The sequence below is a fragment of the Ranitomeya variabilis genome, chromosome 5 (genome assembly GCF_051348905.1).
Source record: "Ranitomeya variabilis isolate aRanVar5 chromosome 5, aRanVar5.hap1, whole genome shotgun sequence".
Taxonomy (NCBI): Eukaryota; Metazoa; Chordata; class Amphibia; order Anura; family Dendrobatidae; genus Ranitomeya; species Ranitomeya variabilis.
The window spans coordinates 478,427,866-478,442,889 of record NC_135236.1 but is presented as its reverse complement, the minus strand read 5'-3'; positions in this window follow the sequence as shown (position 1 = coordinate 478,442,889).

Below are 15,024 nucleotides of genomic sequence, written 5' to 3'. Positions count from 1 at the left end.
TCCCCGCACCTCACAATGGGGCAGCGGATGCGTTGAAAAACAGCATCCGCTGCCCCCGTTGTGCGGCGCACAGTATGCATTGGTGCGCTGCAACGTTGCATTGCGACGTGCAGTGCACGACGCTAGTGTGAAAGTAGCCTAAGTAGCAAAAACACAGTCCAGCAACATAGTTCAAAACACAGTTCAAAAACAGAGTTCTTACCAGGAGAAGTGAACCAAGGGTTAAGTTCCAAAGTCAACAGACTAAAGATAACTGATAGTGTAGCTTACATAGGCAGAGAATGTCCAGAGCCACGGATAGAAGCACAGTAGAACAAGCTGCTGAGCTGAAGGGGAAATGGATGCAGAATACTCCAGCAAAGAAGCTGACACCTGAGCCGGGTTTTAAACAAGCGAACAGGAAATAGGGCAGACAAAAACAACAAACTCCATCTTAACAAAGGGCAAGATCAGTCACAAGGTGACTTGGAAAACCCAGAATACTGACACCTAACCTTTATGGAGGACAGAGAGAACTATGAGGACCTTGCCAGAAGCCATAGACAGTAAGGGACTACTACACCATGGCACTAATTGGAAGGCTTTTAACTCCACCTGGTAAAGGGGTCTCTGAATTCACTTCCTAGCCGGCCAGACCCTGCCTGTACCTGTGATCTGGTGCCCTGGACTGCGGTTGCCTGAAGCCTTCAGTAAACCAGGTAAATATACTGCAAACCTTTGTCCTCTGTTTTTTACTGCACAACTCACCATCCTCATCTATACACCGGGAGCCCTGGGGACCTACTTCACCTGTGGGAAGTTATACCAACTAGCTGCCATAACATCACCCCAGAGGATCCCTTTAAGCAGCATTGGTCCCCACTGACCAAACACCACAGGTGGCATCACGAACATAAACTTTATCCACCAAACCCCTTTAAAGACTTTTCCCTTTAACATGGGCACCCAAGGCCACGGATCAGGTTGCCGCCATTGTGACATGCCTCTTTAAGTACCGGACCCGGTACCGAGTACCCCACGGCCCTGGCGTGCCACTCATTTTTGGCGTCACAAACAGGATGGACTGACCCATTGAAATGGGTCCTGTGCATCATGGATTGTAATGGACTGTGTGAAATTGTTTATTGGCCACCATTATTGCACCATGAGGCGGATAGAGAATGAGGAGAATGTGTTGCCATGGGTGGAGCTCAAGAACCAGCGCGAAAGCTGGATCCATCCCCTACAGAGACTTTAATGCCACCAGAACATGTTCGCCAGGAGGATGGATCCGCCCCCGGAGATGGCCGGCGGGAAAGTGGAGCAGAGACCACCCACGAAGTGAAGAGAAGGAGGAAGACGCAGGAAAGAGTGGCCGCAGCATGGCTGCACGCTACCTGGTGAGAGCAATGGCGGACATCAGTGGAGAGCCACCGGGACCAGAGCTCTTCAGTGCAGAGATGGAGGAACTGGCCCGATGACTCCTGCCGACCCAGATGACAGTGGTGGCTGCATGGAAGGAGTCCCTGCTAAAAAGGATGACAACCGCACAGCAACGGAACTTACCACCAGTGCTCACAACCCCGGCGGAGCCAGAAAGAGCGGCACTGCTGAAAAAGATGGTGGTGCCGACGAAAGACCTGGAGCCCGCACCTTTGACTCCAGCAGAGCCGGAAAGTCAGACACTCCAAAGGAGACGACAACATCTCAACACCAGGCCCTGCAACCAGCGCTCCTGACCTCAGCGGAGGCGGAGAAGGACATCGGCACCAGAGAGACAGGTATGCAAACTGCCTCGATAGCTGAGGAAACCCTGGTGGGACCCCTAGAACCCCCGCCAATCCTAATGCCTGGCCAGGTAGCAATTAAAGTAACCTGGGGCTGCATGACAGATCTGATGGATTCACTTACTGACCCACTGGTGCCTCAACCCTCACCCCTGAAAGCGTGCAGATAAAAAGAAACCATACACTGGAGGCACCCTTAAACTGACCTTATGGGATTCCCAGCAAGTAGGCCCTGGTATGCCATCCCAGTAGAACGTTATGATCCAGAAATGTCCCAGTCAGGGAGTAGCAGTTACCAGGAGCTTCCCTGTCAAAGGAAATAGACAGTTCCTAAATGTTCCAATGACTGCTGAATGTTATAATTGTTGAAGTTTGAAAGTCAAAAGCTAACCTGGCAAGGTTTCCACTTTAAAAGTTGGTTTATTAGAAAAGACACTGAGGCCATGGAGAGTGAATGGTCCACAAACTTTCCTGTAAATAGTTGGCACCTTCAAGGTACACTTTTGGTTCTACCCACATTGCCAGCATGGGTAGGGCCTTGTTTGTTCCTGAGACCTGAAGAGCAAAACCGTCTGGCATGGCTGAACACGGGGTATGGATATACGCCTTGTAGCCCACCCAAGCCTATGTTTGGGGTTAATGACGGGTCCCTTGCCTCGATGCTGCTATTATACAGTTAAAATGACTTGATTATTGATTGCACTTTTGAATAGGAAAATGGTGATTTGTTGCACTTTGTTTAATGGAGTGTTTTATATGTGAGATAAAGTATGCAGACAGTCTTAAATATTAAAGTAAGAGTTTTTTAGATAGGAAGTAAAAGTTAATACTTTGGTACTTCAGTGTAGAAAGTCCTAAAGATAGTATACCTGTAAAGGCTAGTTGCCATTTCATAGTATATTATAGTAAAGTTCTATATTTTTGAAAAGTTATCTATACCATGTATATATGTTCCTGCAATGTTTAAAGTATTAATTACCTCTCATAAAGGGAAATCATAGTTTAACCTGTTTATAAGCATTTAAACAGTTTGTATGTCTTTATTAACCTGTTGATGTTGTTCTTCTTTTCCCAGTCCAGGAGTACAGGCTTTAACAGGGGCAGTGTAACACCCCAGGGTCCTGGTGGCTACAGTGGCATTGCTTTCCCCACAGGGAGAGTGATGACACGCTTGGAAGCAAAGGAAGATCTCTTTCACCAGGTAAACACAAGCATACAACATGTTCACACTCCAGGCCATAAGGGGGAGCTCTAAACCCGGATTAAAGGGAACTTCCCTATTGATACATTCTGGTCTGGAGGGAAAGTTAGTTAGTTAGAGGACAGTGAAGAAAGAAGATGTGCTAAGTGGGAGCTCCCTGTCAGAGGGGGCTAGAGAGAGAGATTGCCATAAGGGAGCTTGTCAAGGAACATCAGCTAGGCGGAGCTGGTAAGAAAGGAGTATAGCTGAGCAGATGTGGGAGTCTGCAGCTCCTGGCAGAAAGAGAGATAAAGGACTGAGGGGCCGTGCAGCCACGAGAAAGAGCTGCAGCTCCTGGACAGAGATAACACAGAAAGAAGAACAGATTTGTAGTGAGCGTGCAGGAGAGCGAAGCACAGGCGAATGACAACTGGGGAGGACAGCAGCGATTGGGCTACCTCCCTGAAAAGTGCAGGTACCGGTAGCCGGAAGACCAAAATTGTGAGGGACTCCAAGACTTACAGCAGAAACCGGCAGGACAGTTGAACTAAACGTAACCTGTCCGCCCTAATACCCAGGAGAAACAATGGTGCATAGAGCCCGGGTCGTGATAGCAGAACTTGATATCCACTGTCCCTCCCACTGAATCTGAATAGGAAGAGAACAATGTGAACAATGTGAATATTTCTCCCCTTGATCTTTAGGGGAAGTCAGCATCACTGTTAGGGGAACCACAGCACCTACTGTAGATGTAAACTGGTCTCCGAAACCTCTGACTCAGTGTCCGTATTGTCATAATCCCCTACTGCCGCCAACACCTTATTAGGTCGCCTGGGACATTTAGGACAATTAATGAGGAAATGATCTGATTGACCGCAGTAAAAATATAAGCGCTCACGAAAACGATATTCACGGCGTTCATTACTCTCACGTTTTTGTAGTGAGTCCACTTGCATAGGCACCTCCTCAGCCTCCCGCGGGTTCTTGCTGGTAGTTTCCCTAGACGGAAAAGCAAAATTAGTGATGTGATTTAAAGCTGCCTATTTCTCTTGTCTGCGTTCAGTTAGGCGGATATCAATATGCACACAGCGTTGCAAAAATAACTCAAACTCCTGTGGAGGCTCTGAGCGTTGTACTGGACAACCCTTTCTTAAAAATTGGCAATAAGGCATTGCTATCCCAGTTGGTATCCACTACTAACCTCTTAAATTCAGTAATATATTCTATGACTGAACGTTTCCCCTGGGATAAGGAAAGCAAGGCTTTTTCAGCGGAGGCACGGCGGTTGGGATCATCAAACATTTGTGCCATAGCTGCCAGAAAATCATCCAAATTATTTAGACGCACATCCCGACTTTCAACCATAGGATTTGCCCAAGCCAGTGCCCGTGATGTCAACAACATAATGATGCATAGTACCTTAGATCTATCAGAGAGTAGGAGGCATGTACATCAAAGAATAATATGCACTGATTAACAAACCCACGGAATTGACTTCGGTCACAATTAAACCGGAATGGAGGCAATTTAGGCATACTGGTGGGTGGTGTATGCCGAGCAGGTGAGGTCTGCTGAGCTTCTATCAATGTACGCAAATCTTGGAGAGCTTGACCAAACACCTGCGCATTGTGGCCAGCCCGGGAGTCCATTTCTCTAATCATATTTTGTACAGCCTCCACCTCCTGCTGCAAGGAGTTAATCATAGCAAACATTTTGTCTACCCGTGTCTCAGTCATTGCCCCAGCAGAATCCTCTGTTGGCTGGAGTATCCTGTAATAGTATTGTAGGAACTCAAGGATTCTGGTAGCGTGGGGCAATGAACAGACAGAGACGGGTTTCTTTAGTGCGAATAGTGTATTTGTACAACAGCAATGACACCCAAAACAATATACTAATAACTCACAATGAAACAAGTCCTAGAAACATATACAGCAAATTGGCAGAGTTCTTAAGGCAGAGTCCTCGGCAAGGTGATCAAAAGGTGAGTGTGACAGGTGACCTGGTGCAGATCCAAAACACTGTCGGTGCAGAAAGAGTCAAATCTAGGTATGTAGTAAACACAGGGAAGTCCAGAACAAGTCCACAGGTTAATCCCTGGTGTGGCATGAACACGGGTAAGTCCAGAAACTAGTTCACAAGTTGATCTCAGTTGTGGCATAAACACGGGTAAGTCCAGAAACAAGTTCACATTAAAGTATTAAACTGGTGTAGATTCCAGTAGCTCCCACCGGGGGGAGTAAATGAAGGATTAAGGCTACTTTCATACTAGCGTCTTGCACTGCACGTCGCTATGCGTCATTTTGGAGAAAAACGCATCCTGCAAAAGTGCTTGCAGGATGTGTTTTTTCTCCATTGACTTGCATTAGCGACGCATAGCGATGCATTGCCACACGTCGCAACCGTCGTGCGACGGTTGTGTCGTGTTGCGTCAGACCGTCGCCACCAAAAAACGTTGCTTGTAACGTTTTTTGGTGCATCGTTCCCGTCTTTTCCGACCGCGCATGCGCGGCCGGAACTCCGCCCCCGCCTCCCCGCACCTCACAATGGGGCAGCGGATGCATTGAAAAACAGCATCCGCTGCCCCCGTTGTGCGGCGCACAGTATGCATTGGTGCGCTGCAACGTTGCATTGCGACGTGCAGTGCACGACGCTAGTGTGAAAGTAGCCTAAGTAGCAAAAACACAGTCCAGCAACATAGTTCAAAACACAGTTCAAAAACAGAGTTCTTACCAGGAGAAGTGAACCAAGGGTTAAGTTCCAAAGTCAACAGACTAAAGATAACTGATAGTGTAGCTTACATAGGCAGAGAATGTCCAGAGCCACGGATAGAAGCACAGTAGAACAAGCTGCTGAGCTGAAGGGGAAATGGATGCAGAATACTCCAGCAAAGAAGCTGACACCTGAGCCGGGTTTTAAACAAGCGAACAGGAAATAGGGCAGACAAAAACAACAAACTCCATCTTAACAAAGGGCAAGATCAGTCACAAGGTGACTTGGAAAACCCGGAATACTGACACCTAACCTTTATGGAGGACAGAGAGAACTATGAGGACCTTGCCAGAAGCCATAGACAGTAAGGGACTACTACACCATGGCACTAATAGGAAGGCTTTTAACTCCACCTGGTAAAGGGGTCTCTGAATTCACTTCCTAGCCGGCCAGACCCTGCCTGTACCTGTGATCTGGTGCCCTGGACTGCGGTTGCCTGAAGCCTTCAGTAAACCAGGTAAATATACTGCAAACCTTTGTCCTCTGTTTTTTACTGCACAACTCACCATCCTCATCTATACACCGGGAGCCCTGGGGACCTACTTCACCTGTGGGAAGTTATACCAACTAGCTGCCATAACATCACCCCAGAGGATCCCTTTAAGCAGCGTTGGTCCCCACTGACCAAACACCACAGGTGGCATCACGAACATAAACTTTATCCACCAAACCCCTTTAAAGACTTTTCCCTTTAACATGGGCACCCAAGGCCACGGATCAGGTTGCCGCCATTGTGACATGCCTCTTTAAGTACCGGACCCGGTACCGAGTACCCCACGGCCCTGGCGTGCCACTCATTTTTGGCATCACAAACAGGATGGACTGACCCATTGAAATGGGTCCTGTGCATCATGGATTGTAATGGACTGTGTGAAATTGTTTATTGGCCACCATTATTGCACCATGAGGCGGATAGAGAATGAGGAGAATGTGTTGCCATGGGTGGAGCTCAAGAACCAGCGCGAAAGCTGGATCCATCCCCTACAGAGACTTTAATGCCACCAGAACATGTTCGCCAGGAGGATGGATCCGCCCCCGGAGATGGCCGGCGGGAAAGTGGAGCAGAGACCACCCACGAAGTGAAGAGAAGGAGGAAGACGCAGGAAAGAGTGGCCGCAGCATGGCTGCACGCTACCTGGTGAGAGCAATGGCGGACATCAGTGGAGAGCCACCGGGACCAGAGCTCTTCAGTGCAGAGATGGAGGAACTGGCCCGATGACTCCTGCCGACCCAGATGACAGTGGTGGCTGCATGGAAGGAGTCCCTGCTAAAAAGGATGACAACCGCACAGCAACGGAACTTACCACCAGTGCTCACAACCCCGGCGGAGCCAGAAAGAGCGGCACTGCTGAAAAAGATGGTGGTGCCGACGAAAGACCTGGAGCCCGCACCTTTGACTCCAGCAGAGCCGGAAAGTCAGACACTCCAAAGGAGACGACAACATCTCAACACCAGGCCCTGCAACCAGCGCTCCTGACCTCAGCGGAGGCGGAGAAGGACATCGGCACCAGAGAGACAGGTATGCAAACTGCCTCGATAGCTGAGGAAACCCTGGTGGGACCCCTAGAACCCCCGCCAATCCTAATGCCTGGCCAGGTAGCAATTAAAGTAACCTGGGGCTGCATGACAGATCTGATGGATTCACTTACTGACCCACTGGTGCCTCAACCCTCACCCCTGAAAGCGTGCAGATAAAAAGAAACCATACACTGGAGGCACCCTTAAACTGACCTTATGGGATTCCCAGCAAGTAGGCCCTGGTATGCCATCCCAGTAGAACGTTATGATCCAGAAATGTCCCAGTCAGGGAGTAGCAGTTACCAGGAGCTTCCCTGTCAAAGGAAATAGACAGTTCCTAAATGTTCCAATGACTGCTGAATGTTATAATTGTTGAAGTTTGAAAGTCAAAAGCTAACCTGGCAAGGTTTCCACTTTAAAAGTTGGTTTATTAGAAAAGACACTGAGGCCATGGAGAGTGAATGGTCCACAAACTTTCATGTAAATAGTTGGCACCTTCAAGGTACACTTTTGGTTCTACCCACATTGCCAGCATGGGTAGGGCCTTGTTTGTTCCTGAGACCTGAAGAGCAAAACCGTCTGGCATGGCTGAACACGGGGTATGGATATACGCCTTGTAGCCCACCCAAGCCTATGTTTGGGGTTAATGACGGGTCCCTTGCCTCGATGCTGCTGTTATACAGTTAAAATGACTTGATTATTGATTGCACTTTTGAATAGGAAAATGGTGATTTGTTGCACTTTGTTTAATGGAGTGTTTTATATGTGAGATAAAGTATGCAGACAGTCTTAAATATTAAAGTAAGAGTTTTTTAGATAGGAAGTAAAAGTTAATACTTTGGTACTTCAGTGTAGAAAGTCCTAAAGATAGTATACCTGTAAAGGCTAGTTGCCATTTCATAGTATATTATAGTAAAGTTCTATATTTTTGAAAAGTTATCTATACCATGTATATATGTTCCTGCAATGTTTAAAGTATTAATTACCTCTCATAAAGGGAAATCATAGTTTAACCTGTTTATAAGCATTTAAACAGTTTGTATGTCTTTATTAACCTGTTGATGTTGTTCTTCTTTTCCCAGTCCAGGAGTACAGGCTTTAACAGGGGCAGTGTAACACCCCAGGGTCCTGGTGGCTACAGTGGCATTGCTTTCCCCACAGGGAGAGTGATGACACGCTTGGAAGCAAAGGAAGATCTCTTTCACCAGGTAAACACAAGCATACAACATGTTCACACTCCAGGCCATAAGGGGGAGCTCTAAACCCGGATTAAAGGGAACTTCCCTATTGATACATTCTGGTCTGGAGGGAAAGTTAGTTAGTTAGAGGACAGTGAAGAAAGAAGATGTGCTAAGTGGGAGCTCCCTGTCAGAGGGGGCTAGAGAGAGAGATTGCCATAAGGGAGCTTGTCAAGGAACATCAGCTAGGCGGAGCTGGTAAGAAAGGAGTATAGCTGAGCAGATGTGGGAGTCTGCAGCTCCTGGCAGAAAGAGAGATAAAGGACTGAGGGGCCGTGCAGCCACGAGAAAGAGCTGCAGCTCCTGGACAGAGATAACACAGAAAGAAGAACAGATTTGTAGTGAGCGTGCAGGAGAGCGAAGCACAGGCGAATGACAACTGGGGAGGACAGCAGCGATTGGGCTACCTCCCTGAAAAGTGCAGGTACCGGTAGCCGGAAGACCAAAATTGTGAGGGACTCCAAGACTTACAGCAGAAACCGGCAGGACAGTTGAACTAAACGTAACCTGTCCGCCCTAATACCCAGGAGAAACAATGGTGCATAGAGCCCGGGTCGTGATAGCAGAACTTGATATCCACTGTCCCTCCCACTGAATCTGAATAGGAAGAGAACAATGTGAACAATGTGAATATTTCTCCCCTTGATCTTTAGGGGAAGTCAGCATCACTGTTAGGGGAACCACAGCACCTACTGTAGATGTAAACTGGTCTCCGAAACCTCTGACTCAGTGTCCGTATTGTCATAATCCCCTACTGCCGCCAACACCTTATTAGGTCGCCTGGGACATTTAGGACAATTAATGAGGAAATGATCTGATTGACCGCAGTAAAAATATAAGCGCTCACGAAAACGATATTCACGGCGTTCATTACTCTCACGTTTTTGTAGTGAGTCCACTTGCATAGGCACCTCCTCAGCCTCCCGCGGGTTCTTGCTGGTAGTTTCCCTAGACGGAAAAGCAAAATTAGTGATGTGATTTAAAGCTGCCTATTTCTCTTGTCTGCGTTCAGTTAGGCGGATATCAATATGCACACAGCGTTGCAAAAATAACTCAAACTCCTGTGGAGGCTCTGAGCGTTGTACTGGACAACCCTTTCTTAAAAATTGGCAATAAGGCATTGCTATCCCAGTTGGTATCCACTACTAACCTCTTAAATTCAGTAATATATTCTATGACTGAACGTTTCCCCTGGGATAAGGAAAGCAAGGCTTTTTCAGCGGAGGCACGGCGGTTGGGATCATCAAACATTTGTGCCATAGCTGCCAGAAAATCATCCAAATTATTTAGACGCACATCCCGACTTTCAACCATAGGATTTGCCCAAGCCAGTGCCCGTGATGTCAACAACATAATGATGCATAGTACCTTAGATCTATCAGAGAGTAGGAGGCATGTACATCAAAGAATAATATGCACTGATTAACAAACCCACGGAATTGACTTCGGTCACAATTAAACCGGAATGGAGGCAATTTAGGCATACTGGTGGGTGGTGTATGCCGAGCAGGTGAGGTCTGCTGAGCTTCTATCAATGTACGCAAATCTTGGAGAGCTTGACCAAACACCTGCGCATTGTGGCCAGCCCGGGAGTCCATTTCTCTAATCATATTTTGTACAGCCTCCACCTCCTGCTGCAAGGAGTTAATCATAGCAAACATTTTGTCTACCCGTGTCTCAGTCATTGCCCCAGCAGAATCCTCTGTTGGCTGGAGTATCCTGTAATAGTATTGTAGGAACTCAAGGATTCTGGTAGCGTGGGGCAATGAACAGACAGAGACGGGTTTCTTTAGTGCGAATAGTGTATTTGTACAACAGCAATGACACCCAAAACAATATACTAATAACTCACAATGAAACAAGTCCTAGAAACATATACAGCAAATTGGCAGAGTTCTTAAGGCAGAGTCCTCAGCAAGGTGATCAAAAGGTGAGTGTGACAGGTGACCTGGTGCAGATCCAAAACACTGTCGGTGCAGAAAGAGTCAAATCTAGGTATGTAGTAAACACAGGGAAGTCCAGAACAAGTCCACAGGTTAATCTCTGGTGTGGCATGAACACGGGTAAGTCCAGAAACTAGTTCACAAGTTGATCTCAGTTGTGGCATAAACACGGGTAAGTCCAGAAACAAGTTCACATTAAAGTATTAAACTGGTGTAGATTCCAGTAGCTCCCACCGGGGGGAGTAAATGAAGGATTAAGGCTACTTTCATACTAGCGTCTTGCACTGCACGTCGCTATGCGTCATTTTGGAGAAAAACGCATCCTGCAAAAGTGCTTGCAGGATGTGTTTTTTCTCCATTGACTTGCATTAGCGACGCATAGCGATGCATTGCCACACGTCGCAACCGTCGTGCGACGGTTGTGTCGTGTTGCGTCAGACCGTCGCCACCAAAAAACGTTGCTTGTAACGTTTTTTGGTGCATCGTTCCCGTCTTTTCCGACCGCGCATGCGCGGCCGGAACTCCGCCCCCGCCTCCCCGCACCTCACAATGGGGCAGCGGATGCATTGAAAAACAGCATCCGCTGCCCCCGTTGTGCGGCGCACAGTATGCATTGGTGCGCTGCAACGTTGCATTGCGACGTGCAGTGCACGACGCTAGTGTGAAAGTAGCCTAAGTAGCAAAAACACAGTCCAGCAACATAGTTCAAAACACAGTTCAAAAACAGAGTTCTTACCAGGAGAAGTGAACCAAGGGTTAAGTTCCAAAGTCAACAGACTAAAGATAACTGATAGTGTAGCTTACATAGGCAGAGAATGTCCAGAGCCACGGATAGAAGCACAGTAGAACAAGCTGCTGAGCTGAAGGGGAAATGGATGCAGAATACTCCAGCAAAGAAGCTGACACCTGAGCCGGGTTTTAAACAAGCGAACAGGAAATAGGGCAGACAAAAACAACAAACTCCATCTTAACAAAGGGCAAGATCAGTCACAAGGTGACTTGGAAAACCCGGAATACTGACACCTAACCTTTATGGAGGACAGAGAGAACTATGAGGACCTTGCCAGAAGCCATAGACAGTAAGGGACTACTACACCATGGCACTAATAGGAAGGCTTTTAACTCCACCTGGTAAAGGGGTCTCTGAATTCACTTCCTAGCCGGCCAGACCCTGCCTGTACCTGTGATCTGGTGCCCTGGACTGCGGTTGCCTGAAGCCTTCAGTAAACCAGGTAAATATACTGCAAACCTTTGTCCTCTGTTTTTTACTGCACAACTCACCATCCTCATCTATACACCGGGAGCCCTGGGGACCTACTTCACCTGTGGGAAGTTATACCAACTAGCTGCCATAACATCACCCCAGAGGATCCCTTTAAGCAGCGTTGGTCCCCACTGACCAAACACCACAGGTGGCATCACGAACATAAACTTTATCCACCAAACCCCTTTAAAGACTTTTCCCTTTAACATGGGCACCCAAGGCCACGGATCAGGTTGCCGCCATTGTGACATGCCTCTTTAAGTACCGGACCCGGTACCGAGTACCCCACGGCCCTGGCGTGCCACTCATTTTTGGCATCACAAACAGGATGGACTGACCCATTGAAATGGGTCCTGTGCATCATGGATTGTAATGGACTGTGTGAAATTGTTTATTGGCCACCATTATTGCACCATGAGGCGGATAGAGAATGAGGAGAATGTGTTGCCATGGGTGGAGCTCAAGAACCAGCGCGAAAGCTGGATCCATCCCCTACAGAGACTTTAATGCCACCAGAACATGTTCGCCAGGAGGATGGATCCGCCCCCGGAGATGGCCGGCGGGAAAGTGGAGCAGAGACCACCCACGAAGTGAAGAGAAGGAGGAAGACGCAGGAAAGAGTGGCCGCAGCATGGCTGCACGCTACCTGGTGAGAGCAATGGCGGACATCAGTGGAGAGCCACCGGGACCAGAGCTCTTCAGTGCAGAGATGGAGGAACTGGCCCGATGACTCCTGCCGACCCAGATGACAGTGGTGGCTGCATGGAAGGAGTCCCTGCTAAAAAGGATGACAACCGCACAGCAACGGAACTTACCACCAGTGCTCACAACCCCGGCGGAGCCAGAAAGAGCGGCACTGCTGAAAAAGATGGTGGTGCCGACGAAAGACCTGGAGCCCGCACCTTTGACTCCAGCAGAGCCGGAAAGTCAGACACTCCAAAGGAGACGACAACATCTCAACACCAGGCCCTGCAACCAGCGCTCCTGACCTCAGCGGAGGCGGAGAAGGACATCGGCACCAGAGAGACAGGTATGCAAACTGCCTCGATAGCTGAGGAAACCCTGGTGGGACCCCTAGAACCCCCGCCAATCCTAATGCCTGGCCAGGTAGCAATTAAAGTAACCTGGGGCTGCATGACAGATCTGATGGATTCACTTACTGACCCACTGGTGCCTCAACCCTCACCCCTGAAAGCGTGCAGATAAAAAGAAACCATACACTGGAGGCACCCTTAAACTGACCTTATGGGATTCCCAGCAAGTAGGCCCTGGTATGCCATCCCAGTAGAACGTTATGATCCAGAAATGTCCCAGTCAGGGAGTAGCAGTTACCAGGAGCTTCCCTGTCAAAGGAAATAGACAGTTCCTAAATGTTCCAATGACTGCTGAATGTTATAATTGTTGAAGTTTGAAAGTCAAAAGCTAACCTGGCAAGGTTTCCACTTTAAAAGTTGGTTTATTAGAAAAGACACTGAGGCCATGGAGAGTGAATGGTCCACAAACTTTCATGTAAATAGTTGGCACCTTCAAGGTACACTTTTGGTTCTACCCACATTGCCAGCATGGGTAGGGCCTTGTTTGTTCCTGAGACCTGAAGAGCAAAACCGTCTGGCATGGCTGAACACGGGGTATGGATATACGCCTTGTAGCCCACCCAAGCCTATGTTTGGGGTTAATGACGGGTCCCTTGCCTCGATGCTGCTGTTATACAGTTAAAATGACTTGATTATTGATTGCACTTTTGAATAGGAAAATGGTGATTTGTTGCACTTTGTTTAATGGAGTGTTTTATATGTGAGATAAAGTATGCAGACAGTCTTAAATATTAAAGTAAGAGTTTTTTAGATAGGAAGTAAAAGTTAATACTTTGGTACTTCAGTGTAGAAAGTCCTAAAGATAGTATACCTGTAAAGGCTAGTTGCCATTTCATAGTATATTATAGTAAAGTTCTATATTTTTGAAAAGTTATCTATACCATGTATATATGTTCCTGCAATGTTTAAAGTATTAATTACCTCTCATAAAGGGAAATCATAGTTTAACCTGTTTATAAGCATTTAAACAGTTTGTATGTCTTTATTAACCTGTTGATGTTGTTCTTCTTTTCCCAGTCCAGGAGTACAGGCTTTAACAGGGGCAGTGTAACACCCCAGGGTCCTGGTGGCTACAGTGGCATTGCTTTCCCCACAGGGAGAGTGATGACACGCTTGGAAGCAAAGGAAGATCTCTTTCACCAGGTAAACACAAGCATACAACATGTTCACACTCCAGGCCATAAGGGGGAGCTCTAAACCCGGATTAAAGGGAACTTCCCTATTGATACATTCTGGTCTGGAGGGAAAGTTAGTTAGTTAGAGGACAGTGAAGAAAGAAGATGTGCTAAGTGGGAGCTCCCTGTCAGAGGGGGCTAGAGAGAGAGATTGCCATAAGGGAGCTTGTCAAGGAACATCAGCTAGGCGGAGCTGGTAAGAAAGGAGTATAGCTGAGCAGATGTGGGAGTCTGCAGCTCCTGGCAGAAAGAGAGATAAAGGACTGAGGGGCCGTGCAGCCACGAGAAAGAGCTGCAGCTCCTGGACAGAGATAACACAGAAAGAAGAACAGATTTGTAGTGAGCGTGCAGGAGAGCGAAGCACAGGCGAATGACAACTGGGGAGGACAGCAGCGATTGGGCTACCTCCCTGAAAAGTGCAGGTACCGGTAGCCGGAAGACCAAAATTGTGAGGGACTCCAAGACTTACAGCAGAAACCGGCAGGACAGTTGAACTAAACGTAACCTGTCCGCCCTAATACCCAGGAGAAACAATGGTGCATAGAGCCCGGGTCGTGATAGCAGAACTTGATATCCACTGTCCCTCCCACTGAATCTGAATAGGAAGAGAACAATGTGAACAATGTGAATATTTCTCCCCTTGATCTTTAGGGGAAGTCAGCATCACTGTTAGGGGAACCACAGCACCTACTGTAGATGTAAACTGGTCTCCGAAACCTCTGACTCAGTGTCCGTATTGTCATAATCCCCTACTGCCGCCAACACCTTATTAGGTCGCCTGGGACATTTAGGACAATTAATGAGGAAATGATCTGATTGACCGCAGTAAAAATATAAGCGCTCACGAAAACGATATTCACGGCGTTCATTACTCTCACGTTTTTGTAGTGAGTCCACTTGCATAGGCACCTCCTCAGCCTCCCGCGGGTTCTTGCTGGTAGTTTCCCTAGACGGAAAAGCAAAATTAGTGATGTGATTTAAAGCTGCCTATTTCTCTTGTCTGCGTTCAGTTAGGCGGATATCAATATGCACACAGCGTTGCAAAAATAACTCAAACTCCTGTGGAGGCTCTGAGCG